General features: G+C 30.2%; 1 long non-coding RNA gene across 1 annotated transcript; it reads left to right on the top strand.

The window, feature by feature from the left end:
* Positions 1 to 240: 240 nt before the first annotated feature.
* Positions 241 to 3,393, top strand: LOC121215441 (uncharacterized). Its single transcript, XR_005911258.1, has 3 exons — positions 241 to 446; positions 555 to 656; positions 3,070 to 3,393. It is a non-coding gene; the product is annotated as an uncharacterized lncRNA (long non-coding RNA).
* Positions 3,394 to 7,753: the final 4,360 nt, after the last annotated feature.

Genomic DNA, 7,753 nt, shown 5'->3' with positions numbered 1-7,753 from the left:
AATTTTACAATATAAGGGCATTTTGGTCATTCTCAAGAATTAGATGCTGGAAATATTATTTTGGTGAGATATTAGATGTGTTGAATGAATGTGGACATTTGGATGTGAATAAAATAGTGAGACCAAATGTGGCCTACACAACGTATTTGGACTTTGACTTGAGATGTTTTAGTGTTTAAAAAGGAGGAAATGAGAAAATTTTCCCATCTTCTTTAGCCAACCAACCGAACTCTCCTTGGGGGTTAGAGGAGAATCTCTACTTAATTTATTTTCTCTTTCCTCAAAATCAAACCATTTTCTAGCATCCAAACTTTGATTCCTTAGTAAAATTAAGTAGAAAACTTGATTGCAAACTCCTTTCTTGCATCATTTTCACCATTCTAGTATGGGATTTTATGGGTTTAATATGATAAAGCTATGGATAGAGAGACAAAGCTCCAAGCAATGTAAGATAATGAGTTTTCGCTATCTTCATCTTTAAGATTTGTGATTTTAGTGTAAGAAAAGTTGTTGGAGCATGTGTATTAATATTGTGCTTATATTTTTTCTATAAGCCTTGTTGGGAGGAAATAGTGACTTTGGATGGATGATTGAGTAGCCTCAAGTGTTGAGAATGCATAAGGAAGCTTTGTTTTGGAACTTTTTCTATTAATGAGGTAAGTACCATGGATTCTCCTAACCTTCCCTTAATATCAAAATTATAGAAATTGTTATAATAGTGAAATATATATGTAGTGATCATCCATATTGAAAATGTGATTATAAGTACTAAAATGAAAGAAGTGATGATTTAGTGAGATTATGAAATTGGTAGAAATAAAATGGAGATTAGGAATCTTGGCTTGTCACATTAATTTAAACCAAAGAAATGTATGAGAATTGTTGTCATGTTATAATGTGGTGGTGATTTGATACAATAAAAAAATATAGTAAAAAGGGAATTTAAAAATAAATAGACTTCACATAAAGGTGAATGATAGATGGTAACATAGTTACCTTAATACTAATTAGAAATGTGAAAAACGTTTATATGTGCATATGAAAACCATGTTAAGAGCATTAAGTGCTTGAATACTTTTATAAATGAGCTTCTGATGTGTTAATTCAAATTACTCAATGAAATTTTATAAGTGATATGTGATATGAATTGAAATATTGAAGATATGTGATGATGAATGTATGCTCAAAAAGATCCAATTATACGACATTGGTATGAGTTGTATATCATGAAAACATGGTATACAAATCTAAATGTGAATATGATAACCATGTCAGAAATGCTTTAATAAGCGAATGACCCAAAGTAAGCTAGGTGAAATAGTTAGATAAGCACGCACAACTTGAACTTTAACATCTTTTATCCATCCTAGCGACTGGTATGGATGGGTGATGCCATCGGATAATGTACGAGTAAGAAATCTCGAATTTATTAAAGAGTTAAAAGTTTAAAACATCTTTATAAAATAATTAAAATATATTCTAGATAAATTGAAAGTTTTGAAAACAATTTAAAATCATTTAGAATTGATTCAGAGTTGACCGAAGGTGATAGAAACCCAAAACGAGATCAAAAAGGCCAAAACAACTTAAAATAGTGTAAGGCTGAATCATAGCACGAAGTTGCAAAGTTGTGAAGTCGCGATGTGTAACAACCCAATTTTTAGTGGTACCAGAAATGGTGGTATCGAAACCCTATTTTTCGATGACCGAGTTAATAAATATTATTTATTAATATTTACAAGTCTATTATAAGGTTAAATTAATTTTTGGTTCGTTAATTTTTGTGATTGGATGGTTAATTAGGGTACAATGACTAAATCGTAAAAATCGTAAAGCTTTATCGCTATTGATTCTTATTAGTTAAATGGCCTAAATAGTGCTATTGTAAGGGTTAAAATGGAAATTTAGTTGTTGTTAATCATAACGGCCAATTGATGGCCCTTATAATTGATGATTATGCTTATTTTATTATATTATTTAGTTAATAATAAGTAAAATATGTGATGCGAGTCTTAAGGCCCAAAATTAGGCTTATGAACGTGATGGGCTCAAATTTTCTCAAGGACCAACAACGAGGTCGAAGGCCAAGCAAATTCGAGCAAGATTGAATGAGACTGTCTAAGACTTCATTACCAAGGCCCTAGTTGCACACACAATCGAAAAAAAAATCAAGATTCATTTTCTTATTTTCAAGAAAATTAAGAAACTGAATCTTGGTCCACTTTTGTTGTTTCAGAAAATTCCAAGAATCTAGAAAATCAAGATTTCAAATATTGAAATTCTTGGTCCAAGAAATCAAATCTTGTAGCCAAGGTGTATTGGATTTCATGTACGAGCTTGAACGAGCCGATTTCAAGGGCAAACGGATCACAAGACCAAGTTCTTAAAAAAATGGTTCATTAAGATGTCTACAAGCCCATCTTGAAGTTTGGAAAGTAATTTAATTGAATATCAAGCCAAATTATCAAAATGGCTCAAATTGTAAAATATTTAAACTATACGTCCAATTTTATTTTAATAGGTGGATCATCATGTAAGAATTTAGCCCAAGGAACCCATTTAATTCCTTTGGCTAAATTCCAATTAAAAGTTCACACTTAGAATTATATTTTATTTGATGAGTTGTCATGTTAGTTATTCCATTAGGGTTAGGAAAACTTATTTTGGGGCCTATAAGTAGCATGGTCGTCCACCCTTATACACACAAAATTTATTATTATTCAACTTCTCTATTGAGTTAATAAATTCTCTTTGAGTTTTCTTTCCAAGAATTTCTCTTGAGTTTGTTTTAGAAGAGTTTTAACAATCTTTTCAGATTGTGGGGATAATCTGTAAACTTTTTCTTGCCAAGTTTTCTTTCATGGAGGAGAAATTAGATTCACTTGAAGGGGGTGTGGATTCTTCATGTTTCCAATGCTTCTTAGGACTTTTACATACCACGTCCTATCTTTCTATCTATCTTCTTTATTTTCATCCTTATTGTTCTAATAGTAGATTTATTATTATATTTTAAGTATTTTAGTTATTTTTTTAATTGTTTTATCTTACTTGGATTTGATTTCATTTCAGGTTGTGTCAAAATCCAAGTTTTCTTTCCCAACGTCTAGAGCTCTCAGTCAAATCCGCGACTTCTACAAACTTTACGATTTGCTTCCATCCTACCACTCTCATTCTTTATCATTTGGTATCAGTTTTGGGTGTTCATGGTTGATTTCTAAACTAATTTCCATTGTAAAATTATAACACCCCTTACCCGAGACCGTTTCCGGCGTCGAGCATGAGGCGTTACTTGACTAATTTAAAAGTTCGAGGCATAAAAATTTACTTTTAAAAGTTATTTCACTGTTCATAATAAGGTTGTCCACCTGTGTAGCAGTCACTAAATTAATTATAAATCAAGCTAAAAAACTCGAGTTTAGATCTGTAAATTTTCCTTGAAAATATACTCATATATATTTTTACCATAAAGTTTTCAAAATTTTTGGTTTGGCCAATTAGTACATTTTATTAGTTAAATTCTCCCCTGTTTCACTAATCGACTATCCTGACCTCTCGTCACTAAAATTCAATTATCTCATTGTACAGACCTCATATGGTGCTTCCACTTATTTCTACTTAAAATAGACTCATTAAGGAATACATAAATATAAATTATAACTTATAATTAATTTTTTACAATTTTTAATGAATTTCTAAAGTCAGAACAAGGGACTTCAAAAATCATTCTTACCCTGTCTCACTAAAATTCAAATATCTAAAAATATATAACTCTTTTGCTTACTCTTTTTATTTTATGTGAAATTAGACTCATTAATCTTTAATTTCATATCTCACTTATCTTCTAATTCAATTTAAACTATTTTTAGTGATTTTTCAAAGTTACATTAATGCTGCTGTCCAAAAACTGTTCCATTGCAATTTTATTTTATTTTATTTTTTAAAAAAAATTCAATATAACCCCTTTATAATTATCTAACCTTCCCTGCAAATTTCAATTCACAACAAATTTCAGTATTTCAACTACTTCATTTAAATACTAATAAATTTCAACCAATCAACCATTTCAAACTAAAAACATGTATATTTCAATGTCTAACACAAGCATCACATTCAGATTTACTTTGCCTACTTAGTCATTCATTCTATTACCTTTTACTTCAATTCCCTATACATGCCATATAAATAAAAAAGTTGTTTAACAAAATCTATCAGAGTAAATCTGGATAGTGTGATCGTTGATGTAGATCTGATCCTCCGAACATATATATATCAATCTATAAGAAATAATAAACACACACAAGTAAGCTTGCAGAAAGCTTAGTAAGTTCATAGGCTCATAATAAAATCTTACCAAAATTTCACTAACAACATTAATAAACAAATAAAAATTCAACATTTCCTGCCAACCACAATCTCAAACAATGAATTTATCCAATCGAGCTCAATATCAGATGTCAACTTCAATTCCGACATTTAGCTTCAATTGCACTTACAAATACCTGTCAAATTAAGGATCGTCTTACGGATTTGAGTACATCGTTTGCCCAGTGCCACGATTTGCTTGAATATTTCACATTGCTATAACTCAGTATGGTTTTCTTCATGGAAATACCATACCTACTTTTCACAACTCAGTATGGTTTTCTTCACTGAAACACCATACCTAATTTTCACAACTCAGTATGGTTTTCTTCACTGAAACACCATACCTACATTTCATACTTTGCCATGGATCCACCATGGACTTATCTGTCAATTCATCACTGGTTACCGAACGTATGTACTCAATCCTGTGTATCCCTTAATTTGAACTAACAATCTCATCTTATTCTCATTTTTACCATAATCATAATTTAACAACAATACACGAATTGATACATTATATCATTCCCAAATTAACAATTAATCATAAAAGTTCAGCCATATGAACTTACCTGGGCCAATTCGTAGAAGTTGTAAAAGTTCAGAAACTAGTTCGATACTTTCTCTTTTCCGCGTTTATTTTCAAATTCCCGATCTATAATATAAATTTTTCTATTTATTAGCATCTAATTCAATACTAATTTACTTCACAATTTATGCCTTTCAATTTTTGAAATTACACTTTTACTCCCAAAATTAACAATTTTTACAATTTGGTCCCTACTCAATTAACCCTTCAATTGATCTAATTTTTCTTAATTAACACCTTATCCAACCATTTTAGACTACTAAACAGCCTTTGATATTCATAATTTCAGTACAAACCCCAATTCCTAACTTTTTCACAATTAGCTTCTAAAAATCATTTTCTTCTAAAATCACTTAATAAGATCATAATATAATGAAATTAAAACTTCAAATCTATATTAATTCATCATAAAATTCCATAACTTATTCATGGTAACTTACAAAATCACCCATGGAATCAAAAACTAATGAATTCAATAGTTGGACCTAGTTGTAAAAGTCACAAAACATAAAAATTTCAAGGAAAAAGCAAGAATTGAACTCACATGGTGTAAAAATATGAGAAACCAGCTTGTTTCAGACCTCCTATGGCATTTTTGCTGATAAATCATGAAGAGATCTCTAGATTTTTCACTTTTATCTTTGTTTTATATATTTAATTTATCAAATTTCCAATTTTGCCCTTGTTTCTCCTTACTTTCTTACTGATTTTTCTTGCCCAACTGTCCAGCCCATATAATTTGGGTCTAATTTCCTTTTAAATCTCTCCTTATTAGTCACTTAAGCTATTTAATCACAATTTAACAAATTTTGTACTATTTTCAATTTTGTTCTTTTTAATTAATTGACTATCCAAACGTTAAAATTTTCTAACGAAACTTTTATACTAACTCAATGACACTCCATAAATATTTATAAAAATATTTATGGCTTGGTTTATGAACTCGAGGTCTCGATACCTCATTTTAGACCCAATTTACCTATTAAATTCTTTTTAAATCACAAAATTCAATAAATCACAAAATTCACTAATTCAAAAATTCTTCTAAAGTCACACTTGACCCATAATTATTAGTTTATTAAAATTTAACTTATTGGTCGGATTTAGTGATCTCGAATCACTGTTTCCGACACCATTAAAAACTAGGCTATTACAAAAATAGCCTATAAGCAGTTTTTACCCAGAATTTTTTTCGAAAAAAAATACTTTGAGTGGGTAAATATTTTTCAATTGATCTAAAATTTTACATATTGTGTCTTGGTACTATTGTAAAATATAAAAAAATATTTCCTACGAAAAAAGTGATCAAAAAAGAAAATAAAAAATATTTTTTGGGTTGAATTTTGTGCCAAAAATTTCTAGATGAAATATAAAATATTTAAGAAGGCTCTAGTTTAAATTTCGTGATTTTTGGAAATCGGGAACACCTCGAACGAAGTTTGTCAAGGTACTTTGCAATTTTTCGGGTTTTCGGGTTTCAGAAATTTTCATTGACTGTTAGCCTTAGGTTTTCATTTGTTTTTTTATTGTTCCTATACACTTTCTAACACTTTATTGTTTTTTGTGTTAGTAGGTTAAAACACGTTGCACATCCCTTCCTTCGTGCAACACAAATTATTGGTGTCTAGCCACTTTTGGACTCCAAGTCCATTAGGATATTTGTTAGCTAGATTCTTTAACATTTAAAATTATTGTAATAAATACTCCTAAATGACTCACAAGATTAATTTTTACCTCATTGAGAACTCAATTTTTATTTTTGAGTGCATAACGGTGAGGTTTGTTTAATTTTTTCTTTTTAAGTGCTGCATTTTTTTTCAGAATCGTCACAATGTCTCATAGTGACAATGAAAGTGATGACCAAAGTGACACACCACTAATGACAATCAAAAATCTTGTTGGTTTCGCAATGAAATAACAATGTGACCTCAATGAAGTCAATGATAAGTTCAAACACATGTTTGATAGGTTGCAACAAAATCTAGAGGATCTAAATGCTCGAGATCAGAAATGTGACACTATTCTCGACACAATCAGTAAAAATTTGGAATGTCCAAGTACCAAAATTGAGCATCAAAATCGTAATTGGGGAGATAAGGTTGATTAGCATCACCTTCGTGCAAATAATGCTCGATGTGTCTCTCGTGCAAATGATGAGACTTTGGTTAATAATGACTGTGGGCAACATTTTTTAGCTAAATCAAAGTTCTCAATTCCAGAATTTCATGGAAATAATGATCAAGAGACTTATTGTGATGGAAAAAGTGATCATAAATTAGTTTGTCAATTCAAGGGGAGATGGCCAAATGAAAGGAGAAATACGATTGAGATATCACCTTTTGTGCACTGTTATTGGTGAGTTCAAAAGATCATAAGAGCTTCCAGTGTCCAATTAAATATCCAAATAGAGAGAATACAATTGAGATATCACCTTTTGTGCAATGTTATTAGTGTAGTTCAAAAGATCATAAGGGTTTCCAATGTCCAATTAAATATTTAACTAGAGAAGAAAGTAAGAATGACTTTGTACCTTTTGTTGACTCATACTCTAATGGAAAAGAGATTTGTGATGGCGAACTTTGTAAATTGAAAAAAAGATGATAGTGAGAATTTTTTCCTTGAATCTATTGATTTAGATGAGATAGAATGTCATGTTCTCCTACTGAGATGTATTATACTGAATTGAATATTCATAATACTTGTGAGGGGGATATGGGAAGTGAGGTAGAATCATGTGAAAAGACCAAAAAAGAGACCTTGAGTGATAAAAGTCTACTTGATGGTTCAAATTTGGTGAGTAAA

Source organism: Gossypium hirsutum, chromosome D03, assembly GCF_007990345.1.
Source record: "Gossypium hirsutum isolate 1008001.06 chromosome D03, Gossypium_hirsutum_v2.1, whole genome shotgun sequence".
NCBI lineage: Eukaryota > Viridiplantae > Streptophyta > Magnoliopsida > Malvales > Malvaceae > Gossypium > Gossypium hirsutum.
This window is presented reverse-complemented; position numbering and strand designations above follow the sequence as displayed.